Source organism: Populus euphratica, unplaced genomic scaffold (genome assembly GCF_000495115.2).
Source record: "Populus euphratica unplaced genomic scaffold, PopEup_1.0 scaffold192.1, whole genome shotgun sequence".
In the NCBI taxonomy this organism is placed as follows: Eukaryota; Viridiplantae; Streptophyta; class Magnoliopsida; order Malpighiales; family Salicaceae; genus Populus; species Populus euphratica.
In genome coordinates, this window is record NW_011500073.1 from 242,909 (window position 1) to 253,657 (window position 10,749).

A 10,749-nucleotide genomic window follows, 5' to 3' on the forward strand; every position below is an offset into this window, starting at 1 on the left:
AAGATTTCTAATTTGCCCCCCCCCCCCCCCCTTTTTTTTCCTCTTCTGTTTGAGGAGGTTTCTTTCAACCTAATTTTTATTTTTTCTTTATTTTCTTTTTTAACTTTGGCGTGGAGATATGTGGTAATGTGGTGGGATGAGTTGGTTTACCTCCTATACATGATTTGCTTCTTATATGCCAATATCTCTTAGAATTTTACAAGGAGTGGAATGATAAGATTTGGCCACATGGAAAAACAAGTTTGTAGTGCAATGTGGTTTCACTAGGATCATAAGGTCAAAGGAAAGTTTCACACCATGTTTGATCTGTGGCAACATGTCTTGTTTATCAAGCATGCGGTATTTTCTTTTGTCCTCTGTGATGTCCAACTGGGTGGGCGTTAGATGCTAGCCAGAATTTTTGATATTTCATAATATGCCCGGCATGACATGTCCTCTTGTGTCTCTGTGTGATGGAACTAGACTGGTATTAAAATTAAACGAATGGGTTGTTTTTCAATGCCGAAATGAATTGCTGAGTTCATCAGTTGAAGCATTGTTGTCATGGTGCAAGTATTTGGAAGTTTCCCGCAGGAAATTTTACATGGAAGTAAAGTCTTGGAAACTTATTAGATTCAAAATGTCATTTGCTGAATCGACTCCCTGTCAACCAAACATTCAACAACATCCCATCCCATCCCACACCCCTTAGACACGTTCTCTGAATGGCTATTTTTCCACAAGACTGAGTTTAGAGGGTTATCAGCTAGCTGGCGTGCATACAGAGCAGTGATAGCCATAAATCACACGCTTGTTTAACACTATTTTATCATTGACAAAGGGTATCATTTTGCATGCAGAATCAGGAATGTTTGCTGTGTGGAGAACCTCCAGAAAGGGTTCCCACTAGTGGATGTTGTGAAAAGAAAGCATTTTTCAGAGGGGGTTCACGTGAATTCATGTGAACATGAAGGTCATGTCTTGACTAGTTATCCCATTTCCAAGTGGAATCCTTTTGGGCTATCCTGTGCTGGAGCTGACTTGACTTGTATGTTACGGTTCTATTGTTTTTGGATGGTGGGCAGGGACCAATTTCTCGATTCCATCTCCCTCTTCCATGTCATTTCGCATGAATCACGATTGAGTTGCCTCAATCTTGACATGCACTATAAATTCGAAAAAAAGAAAGATTAAAACTAGAAAAAAAATAATACGCTGAACTTTTTCTTTCATTAAATTATAAAATGAATCATCTAAAAGTCTATGGATTCATCCTGGTCCTTATTCTTTCGATCATTCTAATTATGATATAATAATAATAATAATAATGCTTGAAGTTTCATTTTTTCATATTAAGAATCAGCGTTTAACATGTAGCCTCTATAAATATATAAAAAAATAGAATCTTAATATTTATATTAGGGGGTCAATAATTGGGGTTGAAAGTTAAGTGTCACTCTATTATTGTTATCATTATTTTCGTACCAATAATAGTTTTCACACCGAATATGTTTCCTGTTTCTTCGGTTCTTCTGATGAAATGCAGTAAGGTTAATCACTCATTTGTCACAGACATTAATTGATTAATGAATCAAATTTTATGTAAATAAATAAATAAATTATATGACGACCACGGCTCGTTTGTTATGTAATCGCCGGTTTTGCCATTGTTCCTACCTTGTAGAGACAAACCATTTGCGTTATAAGGCATGGCCCTTCTTCTCATGTACTTCTATATTATAAAACAATTAAGAATTATTATAAAATTTCTATTTATATAAAGAGTAAAACATCTTTTTATCAATTTACCCATTCATTTTTTTCCCTTGTTTTTTTTTAATTTCAACTTTGTTTTTTTTTTTTTCTTAATTTCACTCTCATATATATATATATATATATATATATATAAAACAGTTGTTCAAGTTGCATTTGAATTGGTTAGAATAATTGGATTACAACGTAGTAATTCTCATACAATTTAATTGTAAACTCGAATTAAGAAAGAAGTCAGGTTGAAAGGTTTTTTTCCTATCAATTTCAACATCTTTTTTCTTAATTTCATCCTTAATTTTTTTTATATGAGTTGGCTAAATTGCGTATAGACCAAGAAAATCGAATGAGTTATGTTAAAACAACCTATATGCAGTTAAATTTAAACCCAAGCGGTTAGGCTATAATTATGTTAGGAGTGTTTTTATGTCAATTTTATGATTTCTTTCTCAATTTAATCATCATTTTTTTTTACTAGTCAGCTGAGATGTCTTTAAAAAGGCTAAATTGACTAGCCATATCGAGATAACTTTTATATAATTTAATTTTAAATATAAGCTAAGTAAGTAGTCAATTCAGAAGATTTTCAATGTTGGGTTGGACTTAAAAAAATATTAAATAATTCTTTATAATTTTGATATTTTTGTTATATTAAAAAAAAATCTAGTTTATAACTAGGATATATAAACTAGTTTACACTAATAATAGTTAATAATTTTTTGTTAAGCTTAGCAAGAAAGAGAAAAGGACAAGAGTCCAAGAACACTTCCTTGTGAATTGAAAGGGTTGTTAGGTTCATATTGTAATTTAGTAAATAGAATTGAAAGGGTTGTTAGGGTTCAGATTGTAATTTAGTAAAGTGAAAAAAAATATATAGAAGGAAAAAAAGAGAGTAATGGGGTTAGAAATGAACTCAAAATAGAATTTGTGTTTGTGTATGATAATAATAATAAAAAAAATCAATTGTTGGATTCTTTTTGAAAATTACATAATTTCAAGAAAGTTAATAGGGAAAGACATAATTTTGGGGAAATAACATGGTTTGTAAAGAACCGTTGTTGGGAATGACAGTCGTTGAATAACTGTTATTCAGAATAACAGCTTAAATAAAAACCATGATTCAGAATCACGATTTTAATGTAACCGTTATTCTTAATATCGTTTCTTTAATAACCACAATTCAGAATAGCAGTTTCATAAAAAAAAACTGTGATTCTGAATTGCATTAACGATGCATTTATAAACACCTATATTTTTCTCTATGACTATCGCTCTTAAAAGAAAAAACCTTAAAAAAAATAAAAAAAACAAACAAAGAGAAAACAATCCCTAATCACCCAAAACACCATATAATCCTTTACCAAAACACTAGAATCATTTTTCCCTTGTTTCTATAAGTATTTCTATAATTTGTTTTGTTGCAAACCACTAACCTAAGCTTTCGTGTCCAGCCTCCCCAGCGCCATAACTAGCGGAACTACAACTTACATTAGCATTGTCTGTTAGTTTGAAGAGTTTGATTATTAAATTGATAAATTTTATGTTTTGATTTAATTATGTATTTGTATTGTGTTTGATAATTAGATAATTTTAGGTTTTAAATGTTGCAATTATATGTTTTTAATTCAATTGATGGGATTTATGGAATCAATTATGCTTGAATTAGAGAAATTAGAGTTAAATTTAAGACTGGGTTAGCTTTCATATTTATTAATATTGTTTGAATTAATATAAATTTGATTTTAATTTATGCAATTAGACTAGAGTTTGCGTTGAATTTTTGTAAAAATTATCGTAATTGTAGATTTTGTACAATTGAGATCATTTTTTTATTTAATATTTAATTGTCATAATTTATTTTTTAATTGTAAAAATTGTTCAAGTGATTTGTTGTCAAAATTATCATAATTAAACTTTTGAAATTGATTAATGTTTTATTGCTATTATTATGGTCTATATAATAGTAATTTGTGTTTGTGATGAATTGTGAAATAATTTGTTTTTGATAAAATAAGTATTTTTATTTTACAGAATATATCTTCAAACTTCTTTATGTTGTGTCACTATGATGATACTATTGTTCTTGATACAAATAATAGCATTACTTATATTAACAGAAGTATTGTGTTCTTGAATGGAACGAATATGATGAAGTTGTATATGAATAACCGACTGAAACCTAGTACCTCATAAAATATGGAGCATGAAGATACTAATATATTTATTCCCATATATGCTTGCCCACTTAGACAATTATAACATTCGATCGGCGCTGGTACATCTAGGACATTGAAAGATAGAATTATAGGAATTTATGATGAAAATATAATTAAAACTGTATATTATAATCAACATAGGTATAACTCCTTCGATCTTGGTGATAATAAAGATGAGGGTGTCATAAGTTTAGTTGAAACATTAGATGATGATGATGGTAAGGCCTCATGTTCTATAATATGGTGATGATACTGGAGGTGATGACATGGTTTGTAATAAGTGGTTTGTTTATCATAAAAAATAAGTTGGTAATGGTGATTTGATTATTGGATAAAATTTCAGAATTAAAGTTGATTTAAAGAATGCTATCAAGCAATGACACATTGCACATTCACTTGAATATTGCACTCAATGTTTATACCAAACATTTGTTCAACTACAGTATATTCATTCACCTAAGTGTCAATGGTATTTACATGAAAGATACCATAAAAGATCATATTTCTTTAAGATAACAAAGTTAAAAGGTAAACACACATGTACCAATACATATATAAAAAAGACCATCACTAGCTTAATACTAAATTTAGTGCATTAGTGGTTACAACTCTTATTCAAGATAACCTTGTCTATATTATTTCTAGTATACAAGAAAAAACTAAATTGCATTATAAGTTTAAAATTTCTTACTATAAAGTATAAGCTACAAAATAAAAGATACTTGAGGAATTTTTTAGAATACACAAGGACTTATTTGAAATGTACCTAGATCGTTTGTCTTTCCAAGAATCAAATTCATGAATAGCTGTTAAGTGGAAATATAATGGACAACTTGATGGTGAAACATTTGTTTTTTGTTGTGTTTTCTAGGCATTTGATCCTACAATTGAGAGGTTCAACTCTTCTAAGCCAATTATCAGTGTGGATGACACCTATTTGTATGGAAGCTTTAGTAGGAAGCTATTGATTACAATTTTTTTTGATACAGATAATGAGATTTTTTTTTTGGCTTTACACAATAGTTAAAGAAGAAAATAATGTCAATTGAAAATAATTTTTACTACTTATTCAACTCCACATTACAAGTGATTGTAGTGATATACGTATAATATCGGATATCCATGTTGATATTAAGCATGGAGTGACAACATTTTTTTCTGAATCGATTAAATATTATTAGTATTATATTAAATACTTGACAAACAATTTCAATTACAATTTCTAAGATTTTTCAGCAAAAAAGAGAGTTGCTTAGAATGTACTATGAATCTTTGAATTGCAAATTTGATGTATGGTTTGATAATATGGATAATCATCATTTAGAATGGAAATAACGACTTGAGTGGGAATCGAAAGAAAGATGAGCATTTTCTTATAATAAGGGTCACCAATATGGCAATATAACAACAAACATTTTTTAATCTTTTAAACATGTTTAGAAAAGTGTACGCGTTTTCCCAATTTCTACTTTAGTCTAATTAACATTTTTTAAGAATAATGCTTATTTTATTAAATGAAAACATGATGCATATGACTACATTGCACAAGAAAAACTATAGCCTCCTATTGTTTAGCTGGAATTGGATGCTAAAACACTATGATTTAGAGATCATATTGATATATGTACACGAGAGAGGGTGCATTCACAATATGTGACATATGTCAGACAATGACATGTTTATTTATTATTGTTTGTCATTTAATTTTAAATTTTTGTTTATAATATTTATTTTTTAATTTTGAATTATATTTTGTATTTTATAGGTAAACTTTGTTAGGATGTCATATACACAAGAAGCGTCATCTTCATTTATATGTAGAGTTTCTCAGTACATAGATCTTGGTCCAGTTGATCCTTTTGTTCTATGATTACAGAAATTACATATATCATAGGCTATATGAAATGGAAATGTATGTATATTTTTCATTTGAAAAGGATGTTTAATTATTGTACTGATGACCTTATAATTCATGCTAATACATTAAACCTTTTCTTTTATTATACAAGATTTAGGTAAGTTGTATTGTAGATTTTATAAGTTGTTGCTGCTTCCAGATCTTGTGATCTCATAAGTCATATAGGTGAGTTTTTATTACATTACATATTTTTAGTATATGAAGATGGATTATGACTTACTCATAGTACTCATTGAGAGATGGCGACAGGAGACTCATATGTTCCACCTTTATGTCAGGGAGATGACACCTACATTGTAAGATACTACTATTATGCTTGGCTTGTCTATAGATGGGCAAGTAGTTACTGTTGTGGATATCCAGAATAAGATCATGTTATGCGAGCATTCATTCAGACGAGTATCCCCTTCTAAAATGTTTAATGGACACACTTTATCCATGAGATAACTTGAGGAAATTTTTTTAAAATTATCTAATAATTATGATGATGAGATCCTACAATGGTATGTTAATGCATACTAATAGTTTTATTAATATATTCATTTATTTATATTTTTTTTTGAACTCGATGTTCTATTACACAGGTATGCTAGAGCGTACATACTTCACATGTTTGACAATATACTTTTCACAGATCTTAGTGGGATGCTTGTATACTTTTCACAAATCTTAGTGAGATGTTTGTTCCCTAGTTCTACCTACCATTACTAGAGGATTTCTAATCCATTCCACTTTATAATTAAGGTTCAGACGTCCTTGCATGTTTATATAGGCATTTATGTCAAACTAACTTGAAAAAATCAAAGCAAGTTAGAGGGAGTATATTACTTTTACAAGTAAAATAAATGTAATAAGTTTATTATTTTTGTATTATGTTTTTTTATATATATATTTGAGTTGGTTACCAATTGTTGTAAGTTTTTTTATACATAAAACTATGGTCATAAGAGTATTTACACTAGGGTGACCACGAATTGAGAAACCTATTATGTTTATCCAGGTTTTGGAGGTTGATTTACAACTTCCATTAGGTTACAAATAATATGTTATTAAATATATAAATTATGTTATGTAGATTAAGAATATTTTTCATGGAAACCTTATTTAATAAGTTTCATGGCTTATTTATTAACAAATGATATAAGTGTAGATATTTTGAACATAATTCAACCCATGTTTTGTCATTTTATCATAATGAGTTAGACATACAGTAGTCAAATCAAATATGTTGATAAATTATGAGAAAGAAATAATTATTTATGTTGATGTTGGTAAATGATGATAATTAATTGCTTTCATTGATGTTTAATTTTTTAGATATTAGTAAATGTTGAGAAATATTTTTTCATAGGTTGATGTTGGTAAATGATAAAAATTAATTACTTGCATTGATGTGTAGTTCTTTGGATATCGATAAATGTTAGGAAATTATTGCATAGGTTGATGTTAATTTTTTATATATATATTTGTAAATGTTGAGAAATAATTTTTCATGGTTGATGTTGGTAAATGATGAGAAATAATTGTATTGTTGATATTTCAATAAGTTGTGTGGAATCCTTATTTAAAAGATGATATAGTAGTTGCTTCTGTTATATGTATATTGGCTATGGATTTTTGGATATTAGTTGTCCCTTTCATATTTTTTAAGCTTTTTAAGATGCATTATCCGGACCGTGTAATGTGACAATTTAGCTTTAAGTAACACATCTTGTCTAATATAAATACGAGCAATCAGTTGCATTTCATTAGTCGTTTGAGCAAGCACGTTGATCATAATTGGATGATTCACCATCTCCAACATGTATCAATGAGGGATACATGAAGAAATTTTATTTTCAAAGAGGTGCATCTTGTAATTTCTAAGAGGAATACAAAGGGTACTTGAGTATAACATATCGAATTATTACACCTAACCCAAACAAGTTCCTCCATACGAGGAGATAAAGTATGAGCCACATGCACATCATACTCAAAATCTTGTAAGTATTTGTTACTTTTTATATATTTTGATTAAAAAAAACATTGTATTTTATTTATAGATTGATAATTTCTATTTGTATCATATTAGGTTGGACAGTTGTTACATGATAGTCAACATGTTGCAACTGATCTTTGCAATTTCAATTATGATAATGAACTTACTTGTTATTATACATCTTCTTAATTCAAGACATGTACTACATTTGACTTATTACGAGAGACCTTAAGCCTAGATGATGTTGTTTCGGAGAATAAAACCACACGGACAAGTGGAACTTGTGCTATTGATGAAGCTAGTTCATCTGCTCATCGTCATAAAAGACATACACAGACTCAAATGTATTATTATGTTGTTTATTATTTTGTATTATTTTTCTACTTAAAAGTTATTTTTATTATTACTGCTTTTATAATATTATTTTTTTCTAATTGTCATGTTGATTTTACAATTACCTTTCATATTATAAATTTTCATACTTAGTTAATATAAACATAATTTAATATCATTAATTAACAAATGAACACATGAACAAGTTATTTAAAAATTCAAATAATCCATTAACAACTTAGAAAATGCACATGAACAAGTTATTTAAAAATTCAAATCATCCATTAACAACTTAGAAAATGTATATAAATAAAAACAATGTTTAAAAAACAAACGCATTAGTTTGAGATTATATTTAACAAATAAAAATGATATTAAAATAGCTTATGTTTCAATTATAGGTTTAAGGTTTGGTAATTTATGGTTTTGTTTGGCCTTTGATTGTCGTGGTTTAGACTTTGTGGTTTTGTCTGGCATTTTATTGTAGTGGTTTAAACTTTATTTATGTAAAATTTTAAAGTAGGTTGTGTTACTTGACATAACTGCTATTACCATTAGCGATTGTTAATAAAATCATGCTTTCTAATAGTTGTTGAGTTAAAAGTGTGTGTTATTTACCAAATACTTCTCTTCTATGCTATTTCTTAAAAAAATTATTAAACTATGCTAGCATGATAAAAGACCCTAATTGTTGAAACAAAACAAAAAAAAACTATTAGGATGGGCCCACTAATATTTTATTTGTTCAGAGCACAATTATTAAACTAGGACCGGTAGGTTGACCTAGTGGCTGAACGTGTTTGGGTTTGTTAAAAGACCAACCGGTGTAATAACTTGACAAAACTCGATCGACTAATGACCTAAGCGAACATAGACGAGACCCAAAGTTTTTTTTTTTAAATGTAGTTTTTCTCCTATACCCCTTTTTTTAATATTTTTTTAGTTGGTTATTAATATTTTTTAAAGTTCACTATATAAATATTAGAAAAATATTTTATTTTTTTAACGTAGGATTTGAAACTCATTAGTATATATACTCTATGTTCCCAAGAAAAAATATTATTTTTTTAACGTGGGATTTAAAACTCTTTCGTATATATACTCTATGTTTACAAGAAAAAAATTATGTTTTTTTAATGTGAGATTTAAAACTCTTTAGTATATATATATACTCTATGTTTATAAGAAAAAAGTTATGTTTTTTCAATGTGGAGTAAAAAACCTTTTTGTTTAAATACTTTAACTTAAAAAGATAACATAGTATCTTTTTAATATGAGATTTAAAGCTTTTTAATAGATATATACTCTATGTTTTTAAGAAAAAAAATTATTTTTTTAATGTGAGATTTGAAACCCTTTCGTGTATATATACTCTATCTTCAAAAGAAAAAAGTTATATTTTTTCAATGTGGGATTTAAAGTCCTTTCATATATATATTTTATATTCATAAGAAAAAATTATGTTTTTTCAATGTAAAATAAAAAACTTTTTAGTTTAAATACTTCAATTTAAAAAGATAACATAATATCTTTTCAGTGTAAAATTTAAAAAATTTATGTTTTTTTAATGTGAGATTTGAAACTCTTTAGTGTGTATGTGTGTATGTTTATAAAAAAAAAAAGTTATGTTTTTTCAATGTGGGATTTGAAGCTCTTTCGTGTATATATACTCTATGTTCAAAAGAAAAAAGTTATATTTTTTTAATGTGAAACTTAAAACATTTTAATATAGATATTCTATGTTCCAAAAATATATATATATATATTTTTTAGTATAGGATTTAAAGTCCTTTCATATATATACTTTATATTCATAAGAAAAAAAGTTATGTTTTTTTAATGTAGAATAAAGAATTTTTTAGTTTAAATATTTTAATTTAAAAAGATAATATAATATCTTTTCAGTGTGAGATCTGAAGTTTTTTAAAATTTAAAAAGATAATATAATATCTTTTCGGTGTGAGATCTGAAGTTTTTAATATATATATATATATTTTATGTTCATAAAAAAATTATTTTTCTAATCTCGAATTTGAAACCCTTTAATATATATACTTTATATTCACAAGAAAAAAATTATATCTTTTAAATGTTGAATAAAAAAAATTTTAAAATATTTTTTAAACTTTATTATTTACAGTATGGATAACATATATTCATATAATTTTTTTATATAAAATATTAAAATTTTAAATATATTTTTAAATTTGTTTTAAATTAATTCAAGTCGATCATTGAAAACTAAACCGGTTTCATAACTACGGTCGAAAGCACCGCCGTTCATATGCGGTGAGGCGATTCTCCTATCCATCCACTCTTCGTAGGATTGGCCACGTCATTCAACGTGCTCCCCTGACGGTGTCCATATTGTCTCCACGCGCTTTGTTTTTTCTCGTTTCCCTCACTTCTCTTTCCAGCCACTCATTATGTCAACCATTTTGTTTAAAGAAGTGCTTTTTCCTTTTTCTCACGTTTAAAGCAAGTTGTAGACTTTTCATGAATTCCTTGTATCATCATTATTATGACTATATATTTTCGTAATGCGTTTCTTAATT